This window comes from Rhinopithecus roxellana, chromosome 1 (assembly GCF_007565055.1).
Source record: "Rhinopithecus roxellana isolate Shanxi Qingling chromosome 1, ASM756505v1, whole genome shotgun sequence".
Lineage (NCBI taxonomy): Eukaryota > Metazoa > Chordata > Mammalia > Primates > Cercopithecidae > Rhinopithecus > Rhinopithecus roxellana.
The window spans coordinates 116,061,140-116,073,702 of record NC_044549.1 but is presented as its reverse complement, the minus strand read 5'-3'; the positions used below and the strand labels follow the sequence as shown (position 1 = coordinate 116,073,702).

The window sequence follows — 12,563 nt, the reverse complement described above, 5'->3', positions numbered from 1 at the left end:
GGGGAAAAACTGTTAGCGTTATTTCACTCAAAGTTGCAGCTTCCAAGAACCCATGGATGACATTAGGTGAGGGCTTACTGTATTTCTCTGGTTTTCAGTAAGTTAAAAGGTAGCAGAATCTCATATTTTCATTTTCCCCATCAGTAGAGGAGCTGGTGATATCCACTTGTGGATGCGCAGTCCCAGTCTGATGGCCAGGTTTGATGAATTGGCCGCTCACTTTAGAGGGGCTGTCAGGTTTCTTCATGTTCACAAATGACTGGAAATAAAAAGGAATACTTTTTGTGTCGCCAACTCTCTAACTACCTATATAACATTTAGGTTTGTTTTGGCTGCCAGTTCCTCTTCACAAAAATCACTGGCTCAGTGTGGTTTTCTCCCTTTTCTGGTTCACTCTTCATGCCCATATTGCTGTAGACCCCTCTTAGAAGCCTCACCTACCCCACTCCCCACTCCTTTTGCATTTGGGTTTCTGTGTGTATGTATGGGGTACTTCACTCCTTCTAAGTAGTAGCTCAGGGCCTGGCAAAATTGTCAGGATTAGGATGAGACTGCCTTTGCTGTGTTTCCACAGATGTGTTGCGTTGCTTCCTGTCCGTTCTCCATCCAGTGCCCATTCTCCGTACCCTTCTCCATGTCCTCCTCCGTGTCCTCAACTACTCTCTGTCTTCACCTCCCGTTTCCTGTTTTTCTCCTGTTTCTGCTACTCATATTCTCCATGGGAAGGGCTTTTTTTTTTTTTTTCAAACCTGGTATTTTTGGAGAGAAGGTTTTGACATTGGGGCTGTCTTTTAAGAAGTCCTTCCCCTGATAGCAGAGGGGAACGTGCTCAACTTACAAAGTTTCTGAGAAAAATCACACTTCTTTTCACAGGACCCCTGTTTGAAATTTGCAACAAATTAAACGCTTAGGAATCCCAGGTGCATAGGAGCCCTGCTGTTTCAGTGCATTCCCCTTAATCATGTTGGTTTACATGAGGATTGATTTTGGACTCACTGGGCCAGCCACATGAAATGTGGTATTGTCATTGTCTCTTTGTACAGAACAATTCATTTGCAGATTGTCATGAATCCATCCTGTGAGGTATTATGATGACATCTGGCATGCCTTCTTTGTTTACTGTGTTTACTGTATGTGTTTAGAAGGAAAAAGCCTGTAGTGACCACTTTTCTGTGTCGGCCCCTGGGTCAGGCTTTCCGTCCTGACTCATGGGTGTCGGGACTACTGAGATTGGTTGATGGGGTGTGCAGAATTTCCTCTGTCGGGCTTGGGAGCCAGAAAGCCACGATGAGGTTTGATTTGGCTTGTGGCAGCCTTTTCCAAATATGAATTTGGATACAGTACAGTAAGTCCTCTAAGAAAAGGAGAAGAAGAAAAAATAATAACTGTAGAGCTGGGACTATCTGGGGAACATTGAAAAACGGGGAAAATCTCAAAGATAGTATTCTGTGTCTCCCCTGAGCTGGTGTCGCTGTGGTGCTCAGAGGCCAGCCTTTTTTTCCAAGCCGAGCGCTCCCTGAACTTGGGAGAAACCACAGAGGCGGCCTCTGTCCTGCATGTGCTGCACACTGCCTTGCTCCAGACTGTCTTGAATGTGACCTGGCAGCCAGTGCTGTTTCCTGCTGACGTGGCCTCCCACAACTGAGCAGAACAGAGCCACCTCAGTGTGCTGAGGAAGGAGCGAGCTGGGGGCATGAATCACCAGCGGGATATAGAACAAATGAAGAGGGGAAAGCGCCTAACTGTTCAGGTTTCCTGGTAGATATACTTAAAATACACCTTTCTTATAGGAAGGAAGAAGGAGGAAGAAAAACAGGAGTGAAGAATGCCTCAAGAGTCAAAGAGTGATTTGTTTGGCCCTAGGAAGGATTTCTTATCAGCAGGAGTTACCTTCTGGGGTAAACCCCAGTCTGCATCAGACATCTGAGAGGATGCTTTGAGGAGGCCAGACTGGCCTGCCGCCTTCACAGCCACACTGTTGCACAGGTTGGTTGTGGGTGTGAGCTCTTAGCCCTGTCCGGCAGACAGGTAGTAAAGAAACAAAAGCCTAAACCAAAAGACTGGAGTTTGTGTCTTAGTGGAAAAAGTTCCCTCGACTTGGTAGGAACCGGAGAAGAGGACTCTGAGAAACTGCTCAGGAGCAAATCCTATGGCCTAGTTTTCCTGTCAATGCTGTAACATCCCACTCGATGCTCAATATGCACTTGCTTCAGCCACTACTGAGTATTTTTTGAGTTTGCTTATTTGAAGAGGTCCAGAACAACTCCTTGTTAGTGTCTTCTAATAGGCCCCCAAAAGTATCACAGAATTTTAGAGTGAGATGGGACTTTAATCTGATCGAGACCGTTAGTGGTTTCTTCTTCTTCCTTTTTTTTTGAGACAGAGTCTTGCTCTGTCGCCAGGCTGGAGTGCAATGTTGCGATCTCGGCTCACTGCAACCTCTACCTCCTGGGTTCAAGCCATTCTCCTGCCTCAGCCTCCCGAGTAGCTGGGACTACAGTCGTGCGCCACCGCACCCAGCTAATTTTTGTATTTTTGGTAGAGACGGGGTTTCACCATGTTGGGCAGGATGGTCTCCATCTCTTGACCTCGTGACCCGCCCTCCTCGGCCTCCCAAAGTGCTGAGATTACAGGCTGAGCCACCGCGCCCGGGCTGTGGTTTCTTTTAAGAAGTGATCGTAGAACCTTGTCTTCAGTTACTCCCACCTGAAAACCCACTGTACAAAACATGCAGGCGGAGGTGACTGAGGGCAGAGAGGCCAGAGCCCAGCTGCTCATCTTTCTTCTAGCGGTGGCCCTGGAAACTCTTCTCCTGACCGCTCCACACTCCTGCGTATTTAATTGAGAAATCACTGATCAAATCTACTTCCTTAATTTTATAGGTGAGGGAATTTTACTTTTGGTAGGGTCATGTTGTTAGGTCATTATGGTAACTTTCAAGGTGCCTGGGAATAAAAGTTTCATAACTTTAATCTGTCTCCTGCTTTTGAGCCTTCGTGATCTCTCCGGGAGCTGCTGTAATGGCTTCCCATCCTGCATGGGAACAAGTGGGGTGCTGGTGGGATAAGTTGGGGGCTGGTGATGTACTCCCCCTGTTTGTAGGTCAGAGAGCTGGAAACCACAGAGAACAGCCCAGGTGGTTTCATTAGTCCAGGTGTGAGATCACAGGGGGTGGGGGGTGGGGGCGGGGTGCCAGTAGGATTGGAGATGGAGGGAAACTTTGAAAGGAGCCCTTAGCACTTTAAGATATGGTTAAGTTTTTAAGTTACAGAAACTGGATATGGAAAATTACCAAGAGAACTTAGTAGAAGATAATCCTCAAATACCCAGCCAAGGCCATAGGGAGAATGTGGAGACTGTCTGACTTAGATAGTGGAAAGTCTTTCTCAGTTTTCTCTGCTTTAAGCTTCATTAAGTCCCTCTCATGGAGGAGTCTTCTTTGGAGATAGCAAAGCAGTTTGATTCCTTGATTGTCTTTGCTGCTGTGGCATCCCAATCTGATTGTTGGGTGATTGTTGGTATATGGTGTAACCGTTAGTTCCTGGTGTGTCATTTATCTACACAATTCACTTGCATTTGTTTTCTGGATTGCTCAGCCTAGATTATGGAACAAAACCAAGGCAGATTCAGGTCTGTCATACTGACCTCATTCCTGGTTCAGCACTGATTTTCCTGCATAGCCTCAAGTCTAGTAGGTAGGTGAACTTGGGATTACATCATTTACACTGGCCATGGTTTCCAGTGTTTTCCCCTTTCTTGGAAGCTGTTTTCTCCTGTTGCTCCCTTGTAACTCAGTCAACAGAAGCCTCTGCCCAGGGTATACAATTTCCTAAGAAAAGTGAGCAAAACAGGAGTGAATGGAGAGGATGGGATATTAAATATGTAATAGGTTTATTTACCTTTTCAGTAAAGTCACTTGATTTCCTTTGAAGAGGCTTTGATTTTCTTGGACCATGCATTGGTGGAATTAGAAAGTTACCCACATCATTTATGGTATTTTGTTGTTACTGTTGTAGGCTGGATTTGTACTTTGTCAGGGCCTAGAAGGGGAGAAACAGCCTTGTCTGTTAATCCTGTTGCAGTGGCAGAAGTGCTGTATATGTAACTATATGTTCTTTTTCTCAACTCATACTGGAAAAAGAAAAAAAATTGCCCAGAGACTCTTTTTCTGAATGTTTTTGTGTAAATCTATTCTTCAAATACAACTGTGAGTAGGAGGCCATGTCAGTGGGGGGTGATCATTCTTTTGTGTGATGGTAATGAGATAATTTCTGCATTACAGATTTTCAGGAGACTCTTTGTTTAAATGAAACTTCAGAGCCCTCACAAAGCCTCACAAGTCTCTTTGCCTCATTAAAAAAGTTTTTATTAATCTCATATGTTTTGCCATCATCAATTGCATAAACAAATAAAATTGTTTTGAGCAATAGAACTAAGGCTGTCATTTGTTTGGCATCTTGTCTTCTCTACTCTTCCTCAAATATAATTTGACAAAATCTGGCTCCGAGTTGCTGTTGTACCCACCATTAGCCACTGGCTCCAAGTGGCTTCCCTGCCAGAGTTGCTGTTGTACCCACCATTAGCCACTGGCTCCAAGTGGCTTCCCTGCCACGGCTACGTTCACTCTGGTCTTGGATGGAGGCGAGAGGAAGTGTTCAGATTGTGTGCACGACGTAGCCAGGCAGGTTGCTGCCTGAAGGCTGGCAGCCTCTTTCACATGGGCTGGCAGGGATCTGCAGCCAGCAAGCTATTTCCGTTACGTTGCCTGAAGGAACCAGGTAGGCCTGAGGGTGTCAAGTTGCTAGCCAAGATCTTGAACGTTTCTTTGTATGTATCCTTTGCTAATTGAACCTGGAAAACCTAACCATGAAAGGGATCTACAGAGAAAAGTGGCTAGTGCTGAGTTTTGAAGTCTTTTTTTTTTTCTTCTCCAGTGCCTGCTCTCTAAAGCAACCAGTATTTATTTGGTTAAAAAGCAGCTAATTAATCTGTTTGATCTTGATGTGGAAATGAACCCTATCGAATTCCAGGTCAAATCACTTTTCCTTGTAGAATGTTTTTTTAACCTTCTGAGGTGTGTTTCATCAGATTATGGACTATCAGAAGTTTACTTGTCCTCAGTATTCCGGTCTGCATGGTGACATGGCTATTGTTCTAATAATAATGCTTTTAAGTATAAACCTGATTTTGTCTACATAAAGAAAAGTCACATTTATCAGTGGACTGTGAAAAGTTGTAAGGGGACTGTGTAACTTAATTATAGAAGCAGTGTCATATATGGCACTATTCTTGAAAAATACCTTGCCATCTGGTCCCATTTATATGAGATGAAATCTGTTATTATTTTTCCTTTTCTCTTATGTTTCACTAAGCTGCCACCTAATATTATTTTCCTTATTTTAAACATGAAGAAACAAAGGTCCAGATTGGCCAACTAACTTATCCAAAGTAGTGGTAGAGCCAGAATATGAACTCAAGATGGTACCAAAGTTCCTGGTATTTTTTTTCAAACTTTTATTTTGAAATAATCATGAATTTTTAAGGAGTGGCAAAAAATGTGCAGGGAAGTTCCATATATCTTTCACTTAGTTTTACCTCATGGTAACATCTTGCATAACTATATTTTAATATCAAAACCGGAAATCGACGTGAGTACAATCCACGGAACTCATTCAGATTTGTAATAATCACTACTATCATTAAAATATGGAATTGTTGTAGCACCAAAAGGCTCTCTTGTGCTAGCCCATTATAGCCACTCCCCTTTCTTCCCACTATCCTCTAACTCCTAGTAACCACCCATCTGTTCTCCATCTCTAATTTTATTTCAGAAGTGTCATGTAAGTGAAATCTCACAGGGTATAAGTTTTTGAGATTGGCTGTTTTCTCAGCCTAATTTCTTTGAGATCCATTTGTTTTGTGTATCAATAGCTTATTTCTTATATTGCTGAGCAGGATTTCATCATATGCATGAATCAGTTTAACTGTTGAAGGACATTTGTTCTGGTTTTGCTAGAACATGACTTTTAGTTTTTTGGGATAAATGACTTCTGAGGTCTGAATGTTTGTGTTCCCCCAGAATGCATAGGTTAAAACTTCACCTCTAATGTGATGGTATTAAGAGGTGGGGCCTTTGGGGAGTGATTATGTCACGAGGACTCAGCCCTTATTAATGCGATTTGTGCCATTATAAAAGAGACCAGAGGGACCTTGTTCACTCCTTCTGCCATGTGCGGACACATGGAAGGCACCATCTATGAGGAATGGGCTTTCACCAGACATTGAATCTGCTGGTGCCTTGATCTTGGATTTCCCAGTCTCCAGAACCATGAGCAATAAATTTCTATCATTTCTAAATTACCTCGTCTGTGGATTTCTTGTTATAGTAGCCTGAATGGACTAAGACAGTACCCAAGAGTACACTGCTATATCCTATTATTATAATTGAATGTTTAGTTTTATAAGAAACTGACAAAATTTTCCAGAGTGGTTGTACCATTTTATGTTTCTATCAGCCATGTACAGTTGATCTCGATTCTCTTCATCATTGTCAGCCTTTGGTCTGATAATTTATTTTTAATTGTCACTGTGGCCTTGGTTTACATTTCTTCAGTGGCTAGTAATCTTGAGCATCTTTCAATGTGCTTGTTTGCCTTCTGTATCTCCTCTTTGATGAAATATCTCTTTGTTTTTCACCCATTTTTTAATAGGATTGTTTGATTTTTTTTTTAACTGCTGAGTTTTGAGAGTTCATTATATATTCCAGACACAAGGCCTTTTTTGGATATGTAGTTTGCAAATACTTTCTTCTAGGCTGTAGCTTGTCTTTCCCTCCTCTAACAGGTTCTTCTGCAGAGAAAAAGTGTTTCATTTTGATGATGTCCAGTTTGACAATTTTTCCTCTTATGCTTTTGGTGTGAAGTCTAAAGACCTTTGTCTACTCCCAGACTCCAAAGATTTTTTTCCTTTTTGTTTTCCCTACAAGATTTATAGTTTTACATGGAAGTCTATGATTAATTTTGAGTAAATTTTTGTATAATGTGTGAGGTTTAGGTTGAAAGGCTCTTCTTCTCTTTCTCCTCCTCCTCCCCTCCTCCCATCTTCCTCTGCCTCCTCCCTTGTCTTCCTGTCCCTCCTCTATCAATGTCCAATTGCCCTAGCAATATGTTAGAAAAGACTGTTTTCCTCCCTTGCATCACTTTTCACCTCTGTTAAAAATCATTTGGGGCTGGGCGTGGTGGCTCACACCTGTAATCCCAGCATTTGGGAGGCTGAGGCAGGCAGATCACAAGGTCAGGAGTTCGAGACCAGCCTGACCAACATGGTGAAACCCCGTCTCTACTAAAAATACAAAAATTAGCTGGGAGTGGTGGCGCATGCCTGCAATCCCAGCTACTCAGGAGGCTGAGGCAGGAGAATCGCTTGAACCCAGGAGTCGGAGGTTGTAGTGAGCTGAGATAGCGCCATTGCACTCCAGCCTGGGCAACAAGAGCGAAACCCTGCCTCAAAAAAAAAATTATTTGGGTATATTGGCGTGTGTCTGTTTCCAGGTCCTCTGTTCCTGGCTTGGCTGAACTGTGTGATCTCTGTATCCCTCTTCCCACACCACATTGTCTTGATACTGTAGCTACACAGTAAGTCTTAACATTGCATCCTGATATTCTCTAAAGTAAATAATATCTGAGATATTTAGGTAAATAAGGACCCAAGAGAGAGATGCCAGCTCTCCGTAAACTGGTGCCTATAACCAAGAGTTATTTAGGAGCTTTGGTTCATCTCCAACTTATTCTGAGAAAATCAGTAGGAAAACCACAAAGTAAGTATTCAGAAAAGTGAATATGAGTTAAGTAATAATTTGATTTGTAAGTCTAAAGTTCTGTACAGCTGTCTATGAAGACTGGACTGATAATGAAGTCTAGATCTTTGGGTTTGTTAGTAATAGCTATTGATGATCAAAAAATCCATATGAGCAAAAGGTTTTAAGAAAAAGTTAGATTCTGGATTCATTTTAAAAAGTTAGCCACTCGTTTGTGTATTTTAAGAAATCTCACCTGCTGTACTGAAGCCTTATATATGTTCTTTTATCTTAAGATAATACAGATACTGCACCATTTTAGACTTAGAGAGGCGGTAGAGGTCAATTCATTTAACCATCACATTTTACAGGCAGGAAAATCAGGGCCCTTTTATAAATGGGCTGGCACATCTGCAGATTGTCCTGGGTCACTGGGAAGGTGGGGGAGGCCGGCAGGGGTTGACCAGAGTCAGTCTCACCAGTGGAGACTCTGTCAGCCTTCTTGCCTGGCTGTAAGCCTATTTTCACTCTTTTTCATCTGGCATGGTCCTGAAGCCAAGGGTAGTGGTGGGCATTACTACTACACAGTACTACACACTATACAAAACTATGCCTCTTTCCAGCTCCCTGGAATAGGAGCCTGTGTTCATAGACCTTTCCCTGGAATTAGACTGAAATAGGCTGTGCTCACTGGGCCTTGCCTATTGTGGATTTTGGCTTCCCACTTACTGGGGCGGAGCTGTCTCTTGTGCCTCCCAGGGACTGACTTTGCATTTCCCTTGGCTCCCTCTCCGTGACTTTGTTCCTCATTTTCATCACCAGCCTGCTGCTAGGACTGGTCCCTGCTGTGGTTATGTTAACATCTTCTAGGGTTTACACCCCAACCCTAAGAAGTCATGTTAAATCTTACAGAAGAGCTACTAACAATCAAGGGCATGAATATTGCTTTCTGAATTTCACTAATATTGGCCAGCTCCTTTTAGAGTTGCCCTGGAACAGAGAAATTTACAGCCAACTGTAAATCAGAAATGTCAGTTTGGGCCAGTGGAGCAATATTAATAGATTAATAGATTAATAGCAAGATTAATAGAATAATCTATATGTATTTTAAAGTATACTAATCTATAAAGAATAGAATTAAACTTTTATTGTTATAATATTGGCTTTTGGTTATTTTTATCAGGTTTTAAAAATAAAGATGCTACATAATAGCAAATTATTACTAAACATTTATATTGGCCACAACTGTCATAAATCCAGAGTAATGGAAGGAATTCCTATTTTTGCCTTTGGATTTTATTTTATTTTTTTTGTCCTTAATTCGCCATTGAAAGATTTTTGTGAACTTTCCAATATGCATAGTATACATCAAGATACAATTAATTCAAAAGAAATAAAAGAAAAAAGAAACAGTATAAGATTACCAAAAAAGGAGGGAACCAGGAGTAATTTTGATTTTTACTTTTAGAAAGTTTTTTTTTTAAAGTCTTATTTTTGCCAGTGACTATTCTTGGTGTGTTATTTCTGTAATTTCTTGGTTGTGTTCATTATTAACTGTTACATAGAACTGTCATTAGAAGCAGGATTGAACCCTATTGGAAGTGTTTTAATTTCACGTCTGAATTTGAGCAGGCTGTTGAATATTGGTGGGATGGAATGTGAACTGACTGATTGCTTTTCCAATCCTGTTATTTTCCAGTGTGGTTTGGAAAAAAATCTCTACATATGAAGTCAAGAAAGCACAATGAAGCCTTCTGGTTAATGAATTTAGTGAGTTTCAGATTTTCCTCTCATGGAGAGTCCTGGAAAATCACTTCAAAAAAGAGTGCTGTGGCTCACTTATAGAAGAAGCTGCTTTGCATGAATATATGATTTAGAGCATTTTAAAGGCTAACATGGATTCTGGTCCAGGCTCTGATGGATAGAATCAAAACCTATTGATTACTGGACCAAGAATTGGAAACAAAGCCATTTGATACAGCTTTTAGGTTTATGACTAGTCAGTCAGATCCCTCTCAGACATAGCTGCTGAATGTAGAAGTTCACTGGACACACGCATGTATTTACCGAAGCCTGACAATATCTGAGACTGTTGTGCCTTGACTGTGGCAGTGATCACCTGTAATGCAATTTTTCATAACAGTTTTGTTGAGGTATAATTCATATACCATACAATTCACCTATTTAAGCATACAGTTCAGTGGTTTCTTATATTGTGCATCCATCACTACAGTCAGTCTTGAAGTATTTTCATCACCTACAAAACTCCATACCCATTAGCAGTTACCCCGATTCCCCCACATCCGCAGCACTAGGCCACCAGTAATGCACCTTCTATCTTTAGAGAGTTGCTTATTCTGTCTGGACTTTTCAATGGGATCATATAGTATGTGGTATTTTGTGATTGTCCTCTTAGGATAATTTTGTGTGTGTGTGTGTGTGTGTGTGTGTAAGAGTCTCTCTCTCTTGCCCAGGCTGGAGTACAGTGGCGTGTGATCTTGGCTTACTGCAACCTCTGCCTCCCAGGTTCAAGCAATTTTCCTGCCTCTGCTTTCGGAGTAGCTGGGACTACAGGCATGTGCTACCATGCCCAGCCAGTTTCTGTATTTTTAGTAGAGAGGGGGCCTCACCATGTTGACCAGGCTGGTCTCAAATTCCAGACCTCAGGTGATCCACCCACCTCGGCCTCCCAAAGTGTTGGGATTATAGGCATGAGCCACCACGCCCGGCCTCTTAGCATAATTTTTAAGTGTATTTGTAGCATGTGTCAGTTCTTCATTTTTTTATTGCCAGATAATACTGCAGCATATGGATATATCACACTTTATTAATCCATTCATCAACTGAGAAACATTTGGGTTGTTTCCCCTTTTTGGCTATTAATACTGTTGCTATGAGCATTTGCGTGCAAGTTTTTGGGTGAACATATATATATATATTTTTATTATACTTTAAGTTCTAGGGTACATGTGCATAACGTGCAGCTTTGTTACATATGTATACTTATGCCATGTTGGTGTGCTGCACCCATCAACTCGTCAGCACCCGGGTGAACATATATTTTTATTACTCTTGGGTATATACTTAGGAGTGGAATTGCCGGGCCTTATGGTAACTATATTTAACCATTTGTGGAATGGTCAGACTGTTTTCCAAAGCAGCTGTACCATTTTATCTTCCCACCAGCAGTGTATGAGGGTTCCTGATTTCTTCACATTCTTGCCAACACTTGGTATTACCTGTTTTTTTTTTTTTTTTTTGTGAGACGGAGTCTCGCTCTGCCGACCAGGTTGGTGTGCAGTGTGGCGTGATCTCCGCTCACTGCAAGCTCCGCCTCCCGGGTTCCTGCCATTCTCTTGCCTAGGGGTTCATGCCATTCTCCTGCCTTAGCCTCCCGAGTAGCTGGGACTACAGGCATCTGCCACCACACCTGGCTAATTTTTTGTATTTTTAGCCTCCCGAGTAGCTGGGACTACAGGCATCTGCCACCACACCTGGCTAATTTTTTGTATTTTTAGTAAAGACTGGGTTTCACCGTGTTAGCCAGGATGGTCTCGATCTCCTGACCTTGTGATCTGCCCGCCTCAGCCTCCCAAAGTGCAATTTTATGTGTTTTTTAATTCCTTTGCATTGTTGATATTTTTCCTGCAGGGGATCGGCGTTCACATACTTAAGGAAGTAGGGCATGGTTAGCTGTGATATGGCTCTAAGCTGTAATGAAATTCTGTGCTAGGACCAGCTTGCCTATTTGTCTCTTTTTTTTTTTTTTTTTTGAGACGGAGTCTCGCTCTGTCGCCCAGGCTGGAGTGCAGTGGCCGGATCTCAGCTCACTGCAAGCTCCGCCTCCCGGGTTTACGCCATTCTCCTGCCTCAGCCTCCCGGGTAGCTGGGACTACAGGCGCCGCCACGTCGCCCGGCTAGTTTTTTTTTTTTGTATTTTTTAGTAGAGACGGGGTTTCACCGTGTAGACCAGGATGGTCTCGATCTACTGACCTCGTGATCCGCCCGTCTCGGCCTCCCAAAGTGCTGGGATTACAGGCTTGAGCCACCGCGCCCGGCCGCCTATTTGTCTCTTATCTTGACTTCAGATCATAGCACTAACCAAACCACCATGGTACCACAAGAATAATTATTTTAGAAGCTCAAATCTAATCTTTTAAATCTTGAGACATGTCACACATACATAAGAATGCATAAAATATAAGTATAAGGAATAATTGTAGCTGAGCATGGTGGTTCATGCCTGTCATTCCAGCACTTTGGGAGGCTGAGGCAGGAAGATTGCTTGAGGCCAGGAGTTTGACACCAGCCTGGGCAACAACTCTGTCTATACAAAAAGTTTTTTAAAAAATTAACTGGGCATGATGGTGCACACCTGTAGTCCTAGCTACTTTGGAGGCCAAGATTAGAGGATTACTTGAACCCAGGAGTTTGAGGCTGCAGTGAGCTATGGTTGTGCCAATGCACTCCAGCCTGGGCAACAGAGCAAGACTGCATCTCATAAAAGGAGAAAATAAAAAAAAAAAAAAGAATTATAAAGCAAACACCCATATAACCCACCCACATCATAAAGTAGAAATTTACAGTTCTAAGTAACAGTTCTAAGTAACAGTTAATAATGACTGAAAATATGTTGGTATTGTAAACCTTAATCATTAACAAATTAAATCACTTTTTGATAATCATTTTCCTTTTCTTTGTATCATTTTGCTTTTCTTTATAGTTTTGCTGTATGTACAAACACGCATGCACGCACACACGCATCCAG

The 12,563-nt window shown here is 42.1% G+C and overlaps 1 protein-coding gene across 3 annotated transcripts in view; it reads left to right on the top strand.

The window, feature by feature from the left end:
* Nucleotides 1-12,563, top strand: part of FNDC3B (fibronectin type III domain containing 3B) — a 373,640-nt gene that overhangs the window by 111,857 nt on the left and 249,220 nt on the right. The window contains exon 1 of one of the 3 annotated variants that reach the window (XM_030929406.1): nt 1,864-1,986. The exons of the other annotated variants lie outside the window; for them this stretch is intronic. The gene's annotated coding sequence lies outside the window, so the exon portion shown is untranslated. Of the gene's footprint in view, nt 1-1,863; nt 1,987-12,563 lie in introns of those variants that run through there. 3 annotated transcript variants of the gene reach the window in all.